The 23262-nt window shown below is 38.6% G+C and overlaps 1 protein-coding gene across 3 annotated transcripts in view; it reads left to right on the top strand.

Annotated features, from left to right (window-relative positions):
• Window positions 1-23262, top strand: part of lingo2 (leucine rich repeat and Ig domain containing 2) — a 308235-nt gene that overhangs the window by 77159 nt on the left and 207814 nt on the right. For all 3 annotated transcript variants that reach the window (XR_013658499.1, XM_023959558.2, XM_023959559.2), the window contains one exon: window positions 9364-9434. The gene's annotated coding sequence lies outside the window, so the exon portion shown is untranslated. The remainder of the gene's footprint in view (window positions 1-9363; window positions 9435-23262) is intronic.

Genomic DNA, 23262 nt, shown 5'->3' on the forward strand with positions numbered 1-23262 from the left:
GTCGATCCGATATGCATGTGTTCACTGAGACAGGAGACAGGAGAATCACAAACAGCAGTATCCCTTTTCCAGTGTTCTATACATTTTATTTTTGAACGAAACTGAATTTTCTCTGAGTTTTAATGAACTGTTGAGTAAAATGATGAACGGAAATCTTGCACATTTGGTTCTTGGCTTCTTCTTAGTGTAGTCATTTTAGACATGTTGTTCCCTACACACCATCTAATGAAAAGATCTCAGACAACATACCGGTAAATCTTCCTGTGACAGGATGATTTATAAATGCAGGTCCACTTGACCAACTGCCCAACATGGACCCTTGCTTTGTTTGAGTTTTCTGACCCTTACAAGGTCAGACAATCTGGTGTAGCTTTTGAGACAGAAGCGGTTCTCCAGTCACCTACTGGAAGTGGCCCAATCAGTCATGATGGTCGGTGGGTCAAAGGGGAAGCTATTAACAGAAAAGCAGAAAGAGTTGTTTCCATCTTGTTCGAGGCTTTCTGGTTTATGTACAGCATCACTGGTGGTGCAGAAGGCAGGGCGCAGCGACCTGCGGCTGTGACATGAACAGTTTGTCAGTCTTTTGATGATTTATTGTTTTCTTGACAGTTTCTGGAACCGCAGATCGAACACGCAACACATGTGGCTGCAGGGAGGCAGAACCATTAGTAAAAGAGTGCCACCGCTCATGGGCCTTCATCAACTCTCACACGATATACTTCATGCACTGCAGCTGAAGCCATGATTGTACCAGTGGTGCTGAGAGGAAGACCTGGAAGTCAGAAAAATCCTGACATGAAAAGATCCTTTACCAGTATTGTTCCACCATTCTAAACATGTCTATCAGGAGATTTTCCTATTATTCATTTTCTTGTCTTTAGTTATTTAAATGGTCGTATTTTCTGCTCTATATAGGGGACACTGGATTATGAAGTGTACAATCAATGAATAGTCTAGTTTCGTACCAAACTACAGAGGCATCAAGTGTGACAAAAGAGGCAGAGAAAAGTCCATCAGCCAGTCAGACGTTTTTTTTTTTCCAGATTCAGTTTGTAACACACTACACATTAGCCATATAAACGTATTCACAACACCTGTAACTGCTAACCTCATTTGCAACACATCTTTGACTACGCTAACTCTGAACATTGTTAGTGACACGTAAAAGTAACATTGAATGACAATGCTAGCGTGTTTCCAATAACACCCAGCCTTGTTTGGAACTAATAATAAAGATAGACTGAGATTTTGATAGACCCCTCCAAATCACTCCAACATGACTAAACCCAACCAGAAAGCGTCCATTTATAAAGTGATCTGGGTTGGTTTTTAAATGCACCTTATAGTGCATAAAATAGAGTAATATATATTTCTTAATGAAAACAGTTGTAGAATAAAAACAATGTACTAAAGAAGAATAGTTTTGTGGGCTTCTTCTTAAGTTATTTCTTCAGAAAGTACTTCAGAGTCTGTTGTACAGTTTGCTTCAGAAACCTGTCATTCTCCTATTGAAACAGTCAAAGAACTGACCAATTTGTCCAGCTGTTTTAAGTCCTTTCTGGTCATGTGTTGTCCCCCCTCCTCGGTACCTGGCTGAAGACTGTCTTCTGTACCCTAATATCCATCTTGGCATGAAGAATGCAGCAGATACGATTGTTCTATTCCAAACTGCTAAGACACTGGCTATTCAGCGTGGAAAATGCTAATCAGTCCTTCAGAAAGTAGGATTATGCAGAGGAGAGTGTTGTTTTTTCCCCCCTTTTTCTTCTTTCTTTTCCAAACATAACATAATGCAAGAGCAGTACATCTGCTCTTGGTTTTGTTATCTGGCCATTTTCCTCTTGTTCATTTTAGAGGCTTGACTTAAGCTTGTTATTTACTTGCTGCTGTTTAGCCCTGTTCTGTTGTGAGGGAAGCATCCAATTAACCGTGGATTTGGTGGTGTGCGTTATCACATCAGGGCTTCTAGAGTCTCACGCCATCGTTCTGCTTGTGTGGCAGTATGCGAGGGCTTTAGGCCAGCAGCTCTGAAACACTTGTCAAAGCTCAACACAGTACACAGGATAAAAAATACATGCAACCAAGAGAAAGAGGCGCAGCGAATGCTAAGCAGGAGGAGAGAAAAGAAGCTTTCCTCATAGGTGTTTGTTTTATGACAATGACATGACGCAGAAATCCCTGCATCTATATGTATTGTTCAAATTCTAATCCAATCTGGCTGCTCATTAATAAAAGAAATACATTTTAGAAATCCTAGTTATGATCAATTTTTTATTTAAGTTACATTCATTAATTAAAGATAGGGGATCAAACATGCCTTTTCTGTTTTTACACTGGAGACCCACAACTGTCTTCTAACAAAGTGATGACAATTTTACCGAAAGGCCTCTTACCTTAATAAATTAAAGGATTAAAATAAAAAAAAGTATAAAGAAACTGGATTAATACGTATTGGAGTGTTCATAAGAGGATGTCATCTGCTGTTTTTCAGTTTCTATGATGGAACAAAGGAGCTCATCATGGAAAACAATGCATTAAAACACACATATTTACTCAGTCTCCAGCTAAAAGGTTATAAACATAAATATTAAGCTTTCCACAGTACATTGGCATGACATTGTGCCATTTAGATTTTATTTCCATGTAATCATGAGCATTGTTTTTAAACACTTATGGCTAAATGGTTTTAAATGATGTAGTAATAACAGTAAATGTTAGTGTTGTTGATGTGTTTGTAGAAAATGATTTTGCATGGTTTGACTTTTGATTAAAGCTGAGGTTTTTTTCTGCTCTTTTTAGAAAGGATCTCTGGTGTGTAGAAAGTAGAAAAGTATCCTAAAACTGTTTAGGTTTGTCTGTTTCAGTCAATCAAAGCATTATTTGTGTTGTCGTATTAAGGTCATGTTTAACAATTTCTTTCCTTACAGTGTTTTATATTGGGTGTTATCGTACATAGGCTAACGTTTATGGTATTTTTTTTACTGTTACTAACAAGGTTGTTAGTTAGCATAGTCAGTAATGTAATTTTTGGTGGTATCAGTCGGTTTTTTACGTTACTAACAATAATCCGGCGCTCCCGGTGTAGGTACCAAACGTACTCGGCCTGCAATAACTGTTCGTTGTTCCTGCTGCTAATGATGACGTCACACTACGGTAACACCGCTTGGACAAACTACATAGCGTCTAGCTACGGCTCTACATTTTCATTTCAGGTTTAATTTTGTAACCTAAAGTTATTTTCCCTCATAGCTAATAATGCCATTTTGAATTTTAAGGAGTGGTTGACATCAATGTTTGTTACACCAAATGTATAATAGGGAGACACAGGCAATATAAACTTATTTTTCCAACGTGAGTAAATGAGTGACTGTATGAGAAACAATATTTATTTAAGGTGTGCAGTCTGGTTTAATTGGCCAAATGTCAGTTTCTAACAGTTATGATCGCAAAGTTTATATTTCCTTTTTAAAACACGTTGAAAGCATTAATATACTAATTAAAAATTAAATGAATAAACAGCATACACACCTTATTTTTTGTTCAATTTTTATGTATTTTTCGAGTAATTGAAACAAACCAAAGAATTAGCACTAAAACAAATGCTAAATGTCTTGAATCCAATTTTCTGCTCGTCTCAACAGCTGGCCACAGATGACATGCTGAAAGGGGGGTTAAAATAAGTCTTTTGAGATTTATAGTTGGATGTTTTGTCACTTTGATGTACAAGTCATCCATGTTTCTCACAAAGAACGGTGTTAGCGTGTAAACTCTATCAACAATCTCTATCTTAAACGTCATCAGAGCAACGTACAGCCAATCACATAATGTGACGTCAGTAGTCGCCGGACCCCCGGAGGACCCCGAACAGTTATTGCAGGCCAAATACTTTTGGTACCTACACCAGTAATAAATATAATTTATTATTACCATAATAAATTATGGTAATGGGGAATTCTTAACAAATTCTTTAACAAATGCTACTTTTATTTCAGTGGTCTTTCAATTCAAACATTACTTTGTAATGCACACTGTGTTATGTCTTCATTCATATATCGCAGTGTTTGACTGAGGTCCCATCTTCCTTAGGATCAGTATATCTAGCATCATCATCAAGAATACTTAACTCAAATCAAAATGTCTGTTAATTTTAGAGTGAGTGTGCAACGTTGGGATTTTCTACAGTTAGTGATCCTTCTAACCCAGAGACCATTTTGTATTTAATTTTCACTAAACAAGTTAAAACCAAACATCTGCTTCTCTGTAAGTTTGGTTTCATACAACAAAGACTCAGGCATTGAAAAGAAGCCATTGTTTAAAAGTGCTTTCGCAGTAACACAAAAACCTTGGTTTAAGCAAAAGCCAGAGGAGTTTTTCTGGTTCAGTTTTTTTTTTATATTTCTTTGATGTATCTTTGCCCTTACTGCAGACCAATTTTATTGTCGGTATTTCTTGAACAGAAGAGTCAGGTTTTTTCATTCTGTCTCATGTGTTCTTCATTTTTCTGTGTAAACTGCCTTCAGATGCTTTCCCAAAACGTTACTTTTCTCTTTTAAACTTTGAAGCACTGCCGAGTAGGGATGGGTATCGTTAAGCTTTTAACGGTACTACTACTTTTATTGATACTGCTTATCGATCCGGTATTTTAACGATACTCTTATCTATACTTTTTTGAGGACGAAAAATAAATAAATAAATAACAAATTAAGAACATAAAGTGTTCCTCATTATGCAACAACATTGTTTTTTTAACACAACATTTTACTTTATACATGATCATTTTACAACACAAACCTGGAATGCAGGTTGATGAACCTCTCAAAGAGCCATTGGATCAGTTTCCCACAGGAATGAAAGCACAGGGAGCCGCAACAGTAGGGGTTGATAGATTTATCGCGATATTTCATTTGGCAATACTTGTATTGATTCAAAATGCTGTCAGGATATTTATTTATTTATTTATTTTAATTATTTTTATTCTTTATGAGATGTGATGTTTCCTTTGATCTTTTGTCCATTTTCCATTTTAGACTTTTCCATCTGTCAAACACCAGAGTTCAGACGAATGAGATGATGGAAACAAATTCACTTTGATGCAGACTCCTTTCTATTTTTTTTTCTATAAATCCAGTAAACCCAATAAATTATATTAATTTTATGGATGACAACTATTTTTTATTAGGAAGCAGCTGTTAGTTTGTCTGGAATCATAAGCAGTGAGTCTAAGCCCCGCCCCCCCTTCTACTTGTTCGTTGTTTTCCCCCGTGTGCAACCCCCCCCCCCCCCCCCCAGCGTGTTCTACAGACAGCACAACATACGGTCATCGTAGCAGCAAGGTGACAGGATAGTAGGGGCGCCCTAACGCAAATGTAATTAATTTTACGTGGAAATGGGTGGTTTTAGTCTAGGGGGATAACATGACTGTCTTTCAAGAGAAACTTTCCATCCCATAACAGACTCTGGTCGGCGCTCATAGCTGCCCCCCTCCGCGTGCTCACGCTGCTCTCTTCCTCCTGCCTGCTCTGACGGTGTTAAAGGAACCACGACAATCTTAGAACATGGTAGTTATTTTACTAAAACACAGAGAGCCGCAGCACAAGGAGGAAAAAGCCGCATTTTGGACCGAATAGCTCTTTCTGCCATCTTATATCTTTGGTAGCGTTCCTGTGTGCGCGCGGCACGTACTGTCTGAACAACAGCCCCGCCCCCAGTGCACACAAATAGCCAGACAGACCTCTCCCCTTCAGCGAGAATAGAGAAATTAATATCATCATTAATTAACGGAAAAGTGACTGACTTGGTGAGTTAAATATGGCACATAACGTTTATCTCTTGTGGGACACAAAAAAAAACGCGACTTCTCCAGTACCGATAGCAGAACCGCTGAGGTCAGATCTTAACGACACTGCGGTCTTGAAGAATGTGGCCCCGGGGCTCGTTCAATATCGGGGCTCGGTACCCATCCCTACTGCCGAGGCAGACTCTACAGTCAGGTCATTTATATGGATATAGTTTACTCTGACAGGCTCAACCCTTGTGCTGTCTTGTGGGGTCCAGATGACCCCACTCCCAAAATGAGTGTGGTCATCTAGACCCACTAGACAGTGCTCTGAACCTTTTTTCTTCAATGATTTGTGATCTTCTCTGGTGTCCATGGATTACATAAAATCCTCTCCACCTTTATTCACCTTTGTCATGGTAGGAAGAACACGTCAATGTAAGGGTGGGGTCATCTGGACCCCACAAGATAGCACAAGTTAAGAAATGCATGATATAAGCCCTTTAAATTTAGGCTCTGAGCATTTCCTTCTTTTCATTTCACATTGAGAATCTGATGCTCAATTACCACATTTGCAAATCATAGCAGCAAAAAAAAGTCAAAATGAACATAAAACCCAGAACACAAAAACAGTTTTAGGCTGAAGTTTTGTTGTAATATTATTTTTTACAATTTCTTCTATATATGAGAGAAGGACAAAGAGACAGTGAAAAAGCTCTGAAGTGAGCCTTGTTGACAGCGTGGCCTTTTGTTCCTGGAGAGGACAGTTGTTGGATAGAATTGATCTGACTTTAGAGACTAACCATTTATCTTGCTCATTCATATCTGATCTGAGCCTGTCAAGTGCAGACAGGCTCCTCGGAGAAATACCGTTTGAAGATTAAGTGAAGGGACTCCCTAACCTCTAACCCATGATGCTGTTATTCAAATTTTAGCAGCAGACTCGATTTTTAGGTTAATGAAATTATCCGTGTTGAAAAGGACAAATAAATGAATAGTTTTCTCTTTGCTGCCTTTTTAGAATGACTTCTCCTCAGGCCAAATTGAACTTCTTGTATAGGATGGAGAAGAACATGTCATGTTGCTGGCCCGGATACAGAAATCATCTTTTTGTGGAACTAATATGATGGCTTGGGGCCATCGACCTCACTGAAAAAAATGAAGGTTGCCTTTATTGGGTGTACAAGGATGCATTGGGAAGAAACTAACCTTTACCCAGCTGAACATGTGAGGCCAAAAGAACCACATCAGCTGCTGCGTGGCAAAAGAAGGGAGAGGGACCTGATGGCGTGTGACATCATCAGCTGGAAGTGGACATTACTGTAGGAACCCAAAAGGGTTCAGAATTGTAAAAAACAAAACAAAAAAACTTTAATTAAAGCTTAAAATAGGAAAAACTGTAACTGTTAGGGTTAAATTAAAGTTTATTTATATAGGCGGACTTCCGGTTCTGGTTGTCGATGTCTGCAGCCACGTCCTCTTGAAGCGTTACCGGAGCGCTGTGGGAGTGGGCTGCTGACCAGCATGAGTGGGAGGTGCCAGGCGGCTGGGATCATGCTGCATTAATAAACAGCCTCTTTTTTTTCTCTTTAAGGCTCTAAACTTTGGACACACCAAACAACAGTTGAAAAAGTAATAAGATGCATGGCACTGGCAAAGAATGTTGAAAGGGAATGCAATGTTTTTTCACGGTGGCAGCCCACATACTCCGCATTGCTGGCTGCTCATCCCACACATCTCTTGCAAATGTAGAATCCCTTTAAAAGATAAATAAAGACTATTTCCCAGACAGCATTGCTTCAACAAAAAGAAAGAATGACTAAAAATATCTCTATCTTTTGGTATTCTTTGTTTATTTGTAGCTTAAAAACATGAACAAATATGCCTGTAAAAATTACACGATCACATATCAGAACTGTCACAACCCACAAAGTTGACGCTTTTGACTGAGAGCTCTGGCACCTGGGCAGTTTTTATAAGAGGGATGATGATCCACAGAGGGGCCTCCTTGAGTCTGTGCTCCAAATAAGCTGCAGTCATTTTGCCACAGTACAATTACTCTTTACCACAGCTCATAAATCCCCCAACACTGGATTAGCATGTTCACTGCATGGGTGAGATGAAAGTAATAGTGCTGGCAAGTTAGTAAAAGAGCACACCCAAGGTGACAGCAGCCACTGCTTGCATGTCGGGGAATTCACCCAAGGTAAAAGGATCGTAATTTTGATTTGATTTGATTTTTGATTTGAAATGGTTTATTTCAAGCAATCAAATAGAAATAATACACAAAAACAATATAATCATCAGTTATACATTCATACAGTAACTAATCAAACTTAGGATAATTAGACATATTAATAAATATTGCTTGAAAGGGAGTGGAAGGAAGCAAACTTATATAATCCCACCCCGTTATACTATAACCATTTTATTACATGATTTATCAATATCCGGTTCCTAGGTTTTATCAGACAGAATTAACAATCATAAGGTGGGTTTCTTCGGGGGCATGGTCAGCTCTCTTTTTTGGAGAAAAATCAACTTTTTAAGTAATTTGAAGATAGTTGTATTCGCAGAGAGGCACGCCACGCGTCCTGCTGTATAACCCGGAACCGGAAATAGTATCTTGGGGTGTTAGAGATAAGAGAACAGCCTTGGTCTAAATGATTTACTTCCACTGGAATCATGAAACAGTCCCCTAAAGTCAACAATTGTTGGTGAAAAACAACAAAAAGCTACCACCACTCCACAAAAAGTAAAGAAAAAGGCCAAAAGTCAAACAAAAGACAGTGGCTGACCATTTTAATGAAAGGATGAGAGTAAATGAACTCTTTTATTTACTGCAAAAAACAAACAAACAACTGGATCATTAAAAAGTGTTGTTTAGTTGGTGTTTGCTGAATACAATCTGCTAACTATTTATTCCACACAGCATCATAGACTTGCAGCTTCATGATGGTCCTCTCCATCCATTTATAAATTATTTGTTTCACAATCCCACACCAACATTTTCTGATGCACTTGTGAAACAAGCTGACTGATTACTGCCTTGAACTGTAGACAAATTAAACAAACGGAGTAATGACCAAATTATTTCTTTACTGCTTTTCCTTTCATTTTGTTATTTTTTTAGGACATTTCTTCAGCATGTTTGATTTTCAGTTTAATTTGCTGCATTCTCTTTCAGCATACAAAGACAAAATCGAAGTAATTCTGCTTCACCGTGTTTTTGTTTGTGTGCAAAAGATAAGGTTTTCCTGTCATTTGTGTCAGGCTCATTGTGCGTATTCATTGAATAGACTTCAGAGTAAAACCGAACAGCTTGATTTGTCACTTTCATTTCCAACTTAATGGATGGTCAGGCAGCGATACCGGCAGAATTAACTCGGAAAGAAGAATCATGTCCATCTAGGGAATCTTCTTCTGACTGCTCTCCTGGTGTGCTTTAGCTAATGTTCTTCCTTGAACTGACATTTATTTAAGGATATTTGTCCTGGATCGTAGGGCGTTCATGGTGGGTGAGCCGCTTGAAGTCAGTCCAACTTCTATGTCTGTTCTGATTTGTGTTTCTCTATTTTTTTCTCCAGTGATCTGTGAATAAAGGACTTTGCTGGTTCTTCAACACTAGATACACATCTAAATCCAGGACTCCAAATAGGTAAGTCAAAATGGGTTTGCTTCTTTAACCCTATATATGTGTATATATTTGATACGCACCTTTTTTAAAACCCCATCTCATCAGTATGATACAAGCTTTCCTTAACCCTTGTGCTATCCTAGGCACTTTAACATTGGGAGTTGGGTCATCTAGACCAGTGTTTTTCAACCTTTTTTGAGCCACGGCACACTTTAACCTTGACAAAAATCCCGCGGCACACCAGCATCCAAAAAGAAAAAAAAAAACAGAAATTCATGGTCTGTATTGATCGACAGCCCCCCCCGCCCGCCCGCAATCTCACGTGTATTTTTGTGATAATTGTGGCCGGAAAAGCAGGAAGTTGCGGCTGTTTTTTCTAAGAGATGAAATGAAAGTTAAATTAGAAAAATTTAGAAACTGTTTGTTTGTTGGGGTTTCAAGGCGTTTCGCAAGGACAACTCATTGTGCGCTGGGACACTGGCTCTTTAAGCCAATGCATCATGGGAGATGTAGTATGAAAAGTGCCGAAAACTTGCAGAAAGACTGGCGTCTCTGAGATTTATTGTATTTTCCACTTGTTTCACGGTCTGACACCGGACTCTGTGGAAAGCTACACCGCTAAGGAAGAGCTTTAGCCGGTATTTTTGTTAGAACTGAGCGACTTTATCAGCAGAATTAAGAACAAGGAAGTGAAGACTTTAAGCACTTCTGATTGGTCAGACTGATGACATGTGATTAAGCCTTCAAGAATGATTGGTGGAGACAGTTAAAGGGACGGGACTTTTCCGCAAACTGTCATAGCTGCAGGGAAATCGCGGTAACGTAATCCTTATCAAAATTTCTTTAATAGAATTAAATAAACACAAAGAAAAAGTAATTTTAAGATCTTTCATATTCCTAACTACTCAGTGTTTTATCAGGGCCTGTTTGGATGAACAAAGAGCTGATATCCTGGAGATGGGAAATGTTTTTAGATCAGTGAATGATTAATGAGGGTAATTTCTCCACGGCACACTTGACCATCTCCCACGGCACACTAGTGTGCCGCGGCACACTGGTTGAAAAACACTGATCTAGACCCACTAGACAGTGCTCTGAACCTTTTTTCTTCAATGATTTGTGATCTTCACTGGTGTCCATGGATGACATGAAATCTTTCCACCTTTATCCACCTTTGTCATGGTAGGGAGAACACGTCAATGTAAGGGTGGGTTCATCTAAGATAGCACAAGGGTTAAAAACCCCATTGATATGTAATGTATAATGTGTGTACACAGTAACTTGGTCCATGTTTTCTGCCCTGTAGTTCATCATCATTCCACTAGGGGCAGTAGAAGGTCTTTTCCTGCTCTTTTCAAAATTTAATCTCAAAAACACTTTTCGATAGGATATTTTTAGCTAATTTTCAAAACTTTATGGTGAGAATAACTCATCTATTGTTATTCATTTTTAAATGGCTTTTTGCCGAACTGAAAGAATGAAACATTTGTTGATAAGGACGTCTTTATAATACACTTATACCATGTTAAAAACGTGGGAATCAAATTAGAGACAGTGGGCAAATATGAAGTTTTTTCCTAAACACGGGTGTCAATTATTTTTGCATCTCAAACTAACATTGTTGTGAACCAAACCACCCAACCTATTATAATTGATACTTTCTATATCTAATTAAAAAATGATATTGCATCCTTGAAAAGGGTTTCAAAAACATATTAGCTGCAAACATTCTGAAATTTCTGTCAATTCTCTGATGGAGTGTGCTTTACAGGGTCAACCTCTTAAGACCTGGCAGCCACATGTGATGACGTCACATTCTGGGTCGTGTGTAGAGGGTTAGCTCAAAAATTAGCTCGGGTCTTAGGAGGTTAAATATATCTTATTCATGTAGGTCTTGGAAAAAAGGAGTAAAACTCTTTTGCAAACGTTTAAAGACAAATAACTACAATTCTTTGAACTAGAAATAAACTAAAAGCAGGAAATGTCTTTTACTTAGGATTTCACAATGGAGTTTGTTCTATTATTTAGATTAAAAACTAAATAGCCCGGAAAGTAAACCTTGTTGTTTAGTGTTTAATGCACAACATGTCTGTTACATTTATCCACAAAAAGCTCCAGGATTCATCTGCAGCACCAAGAAATGTTTACTCTCCAGACAATCACCGACACACTTATCAAAATCCATAGCAGTTCTGCTGATTTGGTGCAGAAACGGTTCCCTCCGCTCAAGCAGTTCCAATCCAAATCACTTAACGGAGTGGTCATTAGCGTTATTCAAGATTCGACTTCAGTGATATGGAATTTTTAATGAAAGCCACTTTAGAGGAAAACGCTACTAACTCATTAGTGATACTAACTGGGAGTCTGTGAAATTGTCATCCTTGAACAGACATACTTGAATTAATGCAGCAACAAGTCGGACTAACTTCCCCGAAAAGTAAAAAACCAGATTTAAGCTTTTTAAACTGGTAGGTTGCACAGTTGGATTATAGAAACCCCTCCATTGGAAGTCATTAGTGGAAAGAGCCAATGCTGGCTTTATTTATAGAGTTAATGCAGAGAAAAGGTCCAAAAAAGGTGAAAGATTAGGTGATGGAAAGCATTTTATGCAAATACGGGACATAAAATACACAAACAAGGCTGTGATGCAGCTCAAAGCACATACAACTCATTTACTTTAACCCATTTATGCCTGACTTTATTTCCAATTGCATTTTTTTTCATTCAAGTTTTGGATTTACTGGTGTTATTCGAATTAGCGACATCCGGCATGAAGGGGTTAAAGCTTCTCCAGAGTGGACTCTGAAGAGATCACTCTTATTTTTCTTATCCCTCATCTTCAAAGGATTTCATTTCATCCACCCTACATTGCTTTTGTTGTCAAACCCATAATGCCATGAGCAGAGAACTGCTAGATTAGTGATGCAAGCCAGATCAAATAGCATGCTGTGCTCACCAGGTCCAAACATGTTTCTTAGCAGATCTCCATTGGTTGGAATGTGCTCCACAAAGCCATCACCGAAGGTTTCAGCTTTGCCAACTTTGTCCAGAGAGTGTCTGCATCACATGCCTGCGCTTCCTGTAGCCATCCTTCACAGTTTTTCACCAATCACTATTTCATCTAATTAAAATGTGCTTCTATAGCCTTTAATGTCAGTGGGCAGCTGTGGGCCCTTTGGTACTGAGGCCCCTTGGGGGAGAATGCAGAAACGAGTCAAAGACATTGGCCTGGCATCATGAGCAGGACAGTGGAGGAATGATTGATCATCCATTTTATACATTTTCAGGATCTTGGACAAAAATCTCTGACTTTTATTCTGAAAGTTTTTTTTCAGAAGTACTATAAAATAAAACAGTTTTGAGAAATATACTTGAAAATTGTTCACTTTAGTCAGAGGGGATGACAGTGAACTTACATTGTAGGAAGAAACTGTGATACTCATGGGGGTCACCTTATAACCCTTGTGCTATCCTAGGCACTTTACCATTGGGAGTTGGGTCATCTAGACCCACTAGACAGTGCTCTGAACCTTTTTTCTTCAATGATTTGTGATCTTCACTGGTGTCCATGGATTACATGAAATCTTTCCACCTTTATCCACCTTTGTCATGGTAGGGAGAACATGTCAATGTAAGGGTGGGGTCATCTAAGATAGCACAAGGGGTAAACTGGAAGCTTTAAGAATTGTGCCCAACATTAACGTGTTTGAACAACATTTCAACTTGGGTTCTTCAAGGTTTAGTCAGGATGTCGCTTAGGGAACCACCGTTTTTTTTGTATGCTTTGGCCGTGATGCGACTTACATGTGACTTTTTCAAACTAAATAGCAACACTTGCTAGAGGACACAGTTGGTGTGTATCAGTATTTGTTACTGACAGCATTACAGATGAAGAAGCGGTGTTCAGTCTAACGCTGGGCTTGGCAGAATTGTTCCAAACACAGAGGATGAAGAATCCAACAGATTTAGAGATTTGAAGTCATACAAAGAGTTCAGTTGACTTGTAATTTGATTTGAAATGGTTTATTTCAAGCAATCAAATAAGAATAATACGCGAAAACATTACAATATTCAGTTAAACATTCATACAATGACGTATCAAACTTAGGATAATTAGACATAAAATAAATATTGTTTGAAAGGGAGTGGAAGGAAGTGAATTTATATAATCCCACCCCTGTTCTACCGTAACCATTTTATTACATGAATTATCATTATCCAGTTCCTAGCTTTTATCAGACAGAATTACGAATCCTTAGGTATCAATAAAGGACATGACAAAGAAGAATTACTTAAATTGTTATGGAAAAAATAACTATTTTAGAAATCAACATGGCAAATTCAGATCAGTTATCTAAAATATATGCAGATTATGTTACTTATAAAAGTCATGTATATGATTAAAAAAATAATACTATATCAATAAGATAGACATAACAATGTTTCAAAAATCTTTATAGCAAAAATAGTTCAAATGTGTGCAAATTTTTTTACATTAGGAAGAATCATGAATCTATTTTTTATCATGTTTTTTATGCTATTGTCATCTGAATAATTGTTCATATGTTGTGCTAACATACTAGATTTCTCCTGTGTTTCATGAAGCTAAATAAGCATTCATGTGTCACATTCATAAATATCTATTGGCGTTAACTATCGTGCCATTATGATCTGCCTTTCAAGATGAAATGTCCATTCTTTGTCCTGGATTTTAGTAAATACATTTTTCTCAAAAGTGTGACTTTTACCTCAATACGACTTATAGTGCAGCCAATATGGAAGTAAAAGACAGAGAGAAACAAACAGAAATAGGTAAAATAGAAAGAAAGGAAAAGACTTTGAGGTTTTGTTGCAGCATTTTCTCATAAAGAGCAGCAGTGACACCAAATGACCTGGAAGGTCTCAGAAACATGGAACCACCATGCAAAGTGCACCACTTCACTGCCAAGGTTGGATGTTTCCAGTCACACCTAATGAGTCTGCTTATTTTTTTCCTCATTTGCCTTTCACGTCTCCTTTTCAGTGGATGTATTCTGGGTAAACAAGGCAATGGAGAAGAAAAAAAAAACTGTGACCGGTTGAAAATGAATGTGATTATGCTGTGGAAGGGACTGTGCTGAACAATGTGAGGAAAGAAATTGTCTCTCTGTGCTCCTTTGCTGCCTTGAGGCACAACACAATTAGACTTTAGATTGTTTTTCCTCTTCTTCTGCCCATCTGATTTCTGCTTCTGCCAAACTATTCCCTTTCATCTGCTTTATTCCTCTGTATTGTCATAATGTAGCAGACCCTGAGTGCTCTCACAGATCACTGGTACAGCTTATCAGTGAAGTGGTGCCGCTTCAAATTAGGTCCTTTAATTTAGTCTCTCTACATTCATTCTCAGCATTACACTTTCAGGGGAAAAGGCTGCAGCAGTGGAAGGAAAAGATAAATATACTCTAGGTAAAAGAACCCAGAGTACAACATGCAAACACAATGCAAGACCTTATACTGTATTTGAGGCCAAAAAAAAAGGATATATTTGCAGTTCTGAATACAGATTTTGCCTTTTGCACCAGAGTTCAGCAGTACTGAAAACACAAAAATCCATCAGGACGCTTAACAAATCCACAATAGAATCAATTATGATCCACTAACAACTATGAGAAGAGGATTCCACCCAATCTGTGGATTAGTGTTAGATAACATGTTATAAAAGTACCTACCGGTAATTGAAAGAAACAGATTATTTTCATTTCTTTGTTGAAATGATCCTTTAAAGCACATTTAGCTCATTTTTACTGTAGCTTTCTTCGGCTAAATAATTTACTGCAACCTTTTCTTTACAGGACTGGATGAGTAATTGTGTTTTTGGAATCATTTTTGTCATTAGTCCTGGTAACGTCTATATTGTATGAGCTTTTAAGAAAAGATCTAAAAACACAGTGGAATGAGACAATTATGCAAAAATGTCCACTGCATTTCCACTGGAACTATGTAAGCTACGTGACATCAATAATTTACTTCTCAACTTGGATGATAAACTTCAGAGTAACATGAAATTTTTATGTCCCTCTGGAAAAGCACGTCACATATTACAGTATGTAAGGTCGAAGTTGAAATGCAAAAACTACACGTAAACAGTGAGACTGAACAAGGGGAATATTTTCTTTTTTCTTTGCACTATCGCAGATTTTCTGCTCATCTCAGAGCCTCTGCAAAGTGTTTCAGGTTCCTCTGGACCAAAACAGCCTTCTCTCGGACTGTCACGCTCTTTCTTTAACTGTCCTATTTTCAGCACAATAAGGCACTGAACGGTCTACTTTCAAACGTAGGGGCACCAAACTGTAAGGCGCTTTAAGCGAAACAAAAGGGTGAGAAATAAGTCGGACAGTCAGTCAGACTCTATTACTGTATTCACAGTAATTCTAGAATTTGTTTGTAACATGCTACATGTAAATCACATTAGAAGCATTAGCCATGTTAGCATATTGTATTCACTATACCTGTAACTCTCAACCCTGTTTGTAACATGTAAAAAACAAACGATGACTACACTAACTACGCCAACTTTAGCTGCAACACAATCAAACGTTACTGTGACTACGCTAACTCACAACCTTTTTTAGTAAGAAATAAAAAAAAAAACACACTCCCCAATGTCATATTTTGAAAAAAAAGAAGATCTTTTAAGTATGTTGCATAAGGTTTTAATGTAGGGCAGTGGTTAGCGCTCTTGCCTCACGTTGTGGAGGCCCTGGTTCAAGCCCTGGGAGACCTGAAACAGAATCACCAATGGGGATAGGCTCCATTTTATTGTGTGAAAAATATACTTCTACCATCTGAGTATTTTACCTTGGTACGAGTTTGAATTTTTAAATAAACATAATAAAAAAAAAACAAAAAAACGCATTTCAGGTTTATTGACTTTACAGCTGTTGGGGTTTTCTTTTCTTAGTGTGCCAGAGCGCTGTAATACCTCATAAGCTCACTGTATGAGTACATCAATGTGGTGGAGTTTGATGTATTGCAAGTATGCACGGTCCATCTGCTTCTGATGATATAGTCGGCTAACCTCCATTAAAAATGGTGTATTTGTAGTCCCAACTGCATACTGGGCTTTGTTTCGACACTCCTGTCCCACAGACCTCCAGCTAAAAATGACTGCTGCAGCAGAGGTCATGTCTCTATAACATTTTATGATAAATTATGTGCATGCACTGCGTAAAAACAGAGAACTATCGGCCACTACTTTACTCAGCCAGATCCTGTCTTTGAAGTGAATCGTGACGTGCTATGGCAGGATGTGCTGTTGCAAAGGAAATGATTAAGGAGGTCTGCTCTTCACATCACTGTAGGGACTGGTACCTACAGGGTCTACGTGTGTCACATGAACACAGCAAAGGCCTCTCTCCAAACATTACTGCAAAAGCAGCCGAAAACAGAATCTACCTTTCATTTGTGGGAATATCGTGTTCTCACGCCAGTAAATCAGTATTACTGTGTTGACCCTCATCAGCCTTCTAAGTCATCGTATTCAAGTTGCATTTTGATGATTTTTACTTGCATTCTTGTCTTGCCCCCCCCCCCTTGTTTTCTTTTTGTATGATTCTTTTTTTTCTTCGGCCTGGAGCATAAACACCAGCACTGGGAGTAGAGGTAGATTAATTTGACACACAAAATGTCAGCTTGGAGGACTCGAGCATAAGCAGCAGTCATGAATCACGATAACTTGTTGAAATGAAATGATTTCTGGGTAATTACTTTTTCAATACACCGGCAAAGCAGTCAAAATGAAATCCAAGTGAATTTGACATTTGTGGAAAAAATAAAAGGGGGGGGGGGGAGAGAAGAAATAATCCATCTGTTTAAAAACACTAACCAAAAGTGTGGATCAGATCCAGATTAACACAAGTGCACAAAGTAAAGGCATTTTAAACAATGCCATGATTATAGTAGCCAGTATTTTGTTCCTTATAGGACGTTAAGCATGTTAAATGATAGTTTAAGTCATTTCACAATAAAATTAAAATGAATTTGACTGCGCTAAGCGATATAAAAGGAGGATTTTTTAGCGTTATTGTGATCTTTCACTATATGACATAACCCCTCTTGCTTATGTAATGTTTACAGGCAGTGGAAAAATCTTTCCACGGAGGTCAACATGAAGAAAGACACTGAGTACGTTTGCTGCTGTCTACTGAAGAGCCGAGCTGAAGTGAATGTGATGTTTGTTTGATGATTGCAGACAACTGCTGCAAGAAGCTGTGAAGCTGCTTGGGCTGGTGCTCCTCCGAACACATTTCAGGCTAGCTATGGGCTACCGCAGAGCACTGCATGACATTATGATGATACGTTATTAAAATGTCACTGTAATGATACAAATTTTCTCTGACATTCAGCAGTATCTCGTGAATTGAACTGATAAAACATTTCTACACGGGTAGGGTGGAAATATTAGACATAAATCAGTCAGTAAAAGCTCTGAAGATTGGTAGCATGCAATTAGAATCTACTTGAGATTGTCAGATTTTGTAAAGCCTCGCGCGCATGTTCTCGTCAAAGCAGTTGGGCTTGTATAGAGGGTGGGATGTGTCAGACAAATGAAAAAAAAAGGCTGAGGATTCTCTAAAAGCTGCGATGTGTCAGAGGAATTGTTTGGGACTAATGCTGACAACGAAAGCAGAGAAAAGCATTCGGACGTGCCACCGTGATGCTGCTTTATCTTCAGGCCCTTCGACAGCTGGGACCTAAGAAAGAGTCCTTTTGTTTTTTATATACTTTTAACGCATCTAAATTTAGCTGGTTTAAAAGGATCCCCAGCTTTGTCTTCAGAAAGTATTAGTGGGCTGTAGAGCCAACTTAGTTCTAATCTCTATGGCTGGCTTTGGATTCAAATCAGCTTTTTGATTGGATTAACCATGGCAACCGTTTACTTACTGTAACTGCAGCAGAGCCTTTGTAGTCTGGGATACAGGCCAATTGATTGTCTGAAGGTGTGTTTCCATAAAAGCAAAGGCTTTCATTCATGCAAAACTCATTTGCAACATAATGATGTGCAGATTTCTGTCGTTTCTCATCGCTGTCATCTTTGTGAGACGTTTACAGAAGAAGCATTCGCTCAAGCCCGTGCTTAAATGACAAAACACCAATAATTGACAAAACATATAATTAATCAGTTGGAAACTTGTATTTTTTTACAGAGTTGTTCATTGCTATATTGTTTTTCATTTTTAAAGGACTCACCGTTTTGCTGATTTGTTTTCATTCAATCGTGCGTGTTTTAGTTTTTTACAAAGCATTGTGTTTCATGTTCTCATTGGCTGCAGACTTTGCCAATCAATTTCCTTTATGACACGTCTCGTGTACAGAATGCATTCAGTTTGTCAAATTGACAGAAATCTTTGGTCTCGAGTTGGTCTTTATTTATATTCTACAATCCGGACCTTATTTATCTATGAAGGTTTGAACTTTAAGAGTTTAAATAAGAGAGAAAAGTATGAAAATGTTTATGCCTGTCTTAGAAAAGTCAAAGAAGTGTGTAGTGAGGCGTTTTACATCCTTAAAACATCTGTTATCTACTCTGTGGATTTGATTTACAACAGGTTATTTTTGTAACATAACCCCAGCCATAAATGAGGAAACTCTGCATTATGTATTTGCATGGATTAAATAGGAATCTGGAATACTGGAAATGTTGCTGGCAACAGGAAATTACACGCTTCTTGAGGTACTATAACTCTTTGACTGTTTACAGAGTTAGCGCCATTCAGGTTTACACTGATTTTGTAAACACTTCGCTACAGTAAAGTCTTTCATATCAACATATCAGCTGCTTTTCTCAGCTACAGAACCCGCTTGAATTTGGTTCATTGCATAAACGGTTGAAGAGTTACGATAGCCGTACAGATGGTTCCAATGTTGGAACCTAGAACTCGGGTCTTAAAGGGTTAATGAAGTGTTTGAAGATCAGTGGAATGGTGGTGGCAGACAGCAGCTCTGGTCATTCAAAGAACATGATGGCAATAATACTGCAGTGACCTGGAGTGAACCCTGCCTTTGCCCTGATGTAGCTGGGATGGACTCCGGCAACCCTGGTGATCCTGCACAGAACCAAGCGAGAGTAGGAGATGGATGCTAATAATAACTATGTTCCAAATAAAAAATCAGGGAATCAAACCGTATATATAAATCACTGTAGGACCTAAGGAAAAAACAAAGTGTTCATCCACAACTTTAGTACTTCATTACTTCTACATTCATCCTCAATACAGGGATTTACCTGTTCTGTTCATCAATCACTTAAGTAAAATCATCAATTTAGGTGATCATTTATTTATTTATTCATTATTGCTAAACTAAATGTGCTCAGCGCTGTTCTCCTTTTCAGGTTTTTGTGTCAAATATTAAAAACAAAGCTTTGCAGCTGCAGTTCTTTTACTGTGCCTCAAAGGAATGAGAGTAAGGCTGCGGGTGAGTGGGTCAGAGCTGTTTGACACCCCTACATATCTTATTCCTTGTTTTTTCTGACTTCATTCCTACTTTTGTGGATATTATTAAATGGATGCTGTAAGTAAAAAAAAAACCTAATTGTCCACTGAATTTTTGTTGCAATGCTTGAAGTTTATGCTATTATGTTAATATCGTGGTTTTAGAAAACCTTTGTTTTGAATTTGGAGCAGAATTTCTTTATGTGTTAATTTAGTTATTTTTATACTCTGAATGTTTTTTTTTGTTTCCGTGCCTGTAGTTCGGCGCTTCGATGTGGAAGTCCTGGAAAACTAACTTGATTTAAGAGTTGCATCGTTGTTTATAAGACATCCATAAGATGCTCATTGATAGGATTTGTCTGCATTTCTTTGATGCTCAAAGAGCTTATAATGTGTATCCATTATTAAATCGACAGAGTTAATAATGTCAGTTCGTGCCTACGGTCCCTCTGACCATCACTGAGACATTCAGTCACATTTAACCCTTCTGCTATCCTAAGCACTTTAACATTGGGAGTTGGGTCATCTAGACCCACTAGACAGTGCGCTGCACCTTTTTTCTTCAATGATTTGTGATCTTCACTGGTGTCCATGGATTACATGAAATCTTTCCACCTTTATCCACCTTTTTCATGGTAGGGAGAACACATCAATGGAAGGGTGGGGTCATCTAAGATAGCACAAGGGTTAATGCGACTGTCACAAGAACAGGCAGATGGCTGGATCCACGTGTAGTAGGTTTATTAGCTCAGCTAAACGTCCATAAAGCTAAATCAGAGTCAGAAAGACTGGAGTCGATAACAGGCATAAGATCAAAATAGAAGAGACACGGGTAGTCAAGATCCAGGCGAGAGACACAGCAGGCAAACAGAGTCTGAAAAAGGATCAGGAAACAGAAGATCAGATCCAAATATAAAGAAGTCAAAGTGGCACAAACAGTACTTCTCCCTGAGTTCAACTCAGTGCAGAGCTTAGGTATGCTGTGGTTGATGAATGAATGAGTCAGGTGTGCGGCATCCAGGAAGTGTGCCCTGTGGTTGCTGGGAGATGTAATGGTTAGAACTCTAGAGACAGTTCCCGCCGGTGACCAGAGAGGGAGCCAAAGATCCGGCTTCTGACTGCCTGTTTGGTGTAAGATTGGGGGTAATTCTTCGGAGGCACTGACACAATGTGGAGAGTTGAAATCCGGTGAGAGCCTCTTTGTCAGCCGTGTGAAAATAAATCTCAGCAAGTCACTAAACACAGCCAGTGCATTTTAAGCACTATGTTTTAAAAGCAAAAAGAAAATGTCCAAGAATGTGTCACTATGCAAAGAAACTAAGCTGCTATTGGATCATTCTGTGGATTTAGGAGGGATCAATACAACTATCGCCACTTAAGTGCAGAAAACTCTGTTTAACTCAGTGAACTTGGTCCCCTCTTCGTGAACTTTGAAGAGACTTTCTGATATTTTTGTTGTTTTACTGAAAGGAATTTAAAGCAGAATACCTGATAAATGCACAACAGCATTGATGTAAATGAGCTCTTTAATACTTTATTTCCATACCGGCATCAGGTTCTAAGCAGAAAACAATCTTTATCCCTTTGTGTGACAGCACAGTATTTCACATTATCTGAATCAGCCTAGCTAGAACTCTGCATGTTGCATGTGATTGCCTATTTAATCCAAAGTGCACTTCTGCATTGCAAATAGAATCATACATTGATTAGAACATTAAGTGAAAGAGAACACAACATGCTCTTGTGACGAGCTCTCTGCTTGTCTATTTTTTTTTTATATTTCCTCTTGAACAAAAGACAGATAAAAAGGCTTTTTAACAATAGTTGATCCAAAATTCTTTTATTTTTATGCAACTTGAAGCTCTTAACATTTTGTTGTACAGCAAGTTCTGTGTGTTTGGAGGATTCCTGAAGTGACTGTGGTGTATTTTTTTCTTTTTGCATAAAGATCTGCGGTGACTTGCTTGTTTGGGGTTCATTGTCTTGTGTTCTTTGGTCAGAGCAGGACTGTTGGCTTTCCAAGAGGACCTGGCTACAGACAACATGGCAGCCAGACGTCACGGAAGTTCACGTTGCCCCCCCACCCCCCATTTAGTCAAAAATACCCTTTTTTTTGTCCAAAAAAATGAATTTAACTGGCAACACTAACAGTAAAGTTTTTCTTTTCTTTCCGTTTTAGGCTTTGAATTTTTAACACCAGAAATGTTTCTGTCCTGCAATTCTCTGAGCGTCACGCCTTACGCGATCAGCATGAATCAGCTGATCGGCAGAGAAAAGCGGCTTTGCGCCGGGATTTCTCCGCAACAGAATAAGCTGATTCACGTTGAGAAGTTTTGTTTTTTTTAATCTCATTTTAAGCTCATCGTGCAAACTAAACCAGGCATTTGAGCAGGTTGGCCAATGATCAAAGGGTCGTCGGTTCGATCCCCGCTTCCCTCCCGAGTCAACTGTTGTGTCCTTGGGCAAGACACTGTCCCAGTGATGGTCAGAGGGGCGAACTGGCAGCCACACCTCTGTCAGTCTGCCCCAGGGCAGATGCGGCTACATCAGTAGTTACCATCACCAAGTGTGAATGAATAATGGACACATTGGAAGACCTTTGAGAGTCTGGAAAAACGCAGATAAATCTAATCTATTATTTTTATTATCATGATTTATTCACATTAAAACGTTTAAAGAAAAGGTGCCTTAAATTTAAAATCTTTAGTAATTTCCGTTTCGGGCAAATGATGTCTGGGCGCCATCTTGTCTGCAGTCAGGTCCCCCTCCAACAGTTCCAGCCACAACTCAGAGGTGAATTTCTGATGAACTCCTGCCGCTCTGCAGAAACTATGTCCTAAAAAACAACACAGCCTTCTGGATTTGAGCTAAAAATGACATAAGTAAGGGTTAATGGCCTTCGAAGTGTGCGTTATTACTTTTTAATGCCATCGTGGAAGCTTCCACGAAGTGCGTTAAAAAGTAAGATCGCATACTTCGAAGGCCATTAACCCGCTTATACCATGGTCACTTACAAAAGCAATACATATTAACCAGTTATTATTCCTTAATTCTTGTTTTTTTCTGATTTGGATCGCTTTGCGCAGCATCATGTGACAAATAGTCCGCGTCGCGCCGCATCACCGCTGCAGTCAAGATTCGGCGACATATATATGCTGATCGTCCCGATGGCTTGAATAAAGCATCAGTTCAGAGAGAAAGTTCACCTCTTACCGCTTGTTTTTGTCCAAATGATGAAGCAAAAGGTTGTTTAAAAGAAACCGGTGCAGTGATACAAAACATTTAAGCTAGCTGACCGGAACTTCTTTTTTCACCGTGCGGTTATCAGGTTTTAATGCACACCCAGCAGCCAATCAGAATCGAGTATTCACCCGGAC

Source organism: Oryzias latipes, chromosome 10 (genome assembly GCF_053564925.1).
Source record: "Oryzias latipes strain Hd-rR chromosome 10, Olatipes_Hd-rR_3.1".
NCBI classification, from domain to species: Eukaryota; Metazoa; Chordata; class Actinopteri; order Beloniformes; family Adrianichthyidae; genus Oryzias; species Oryzias latipes.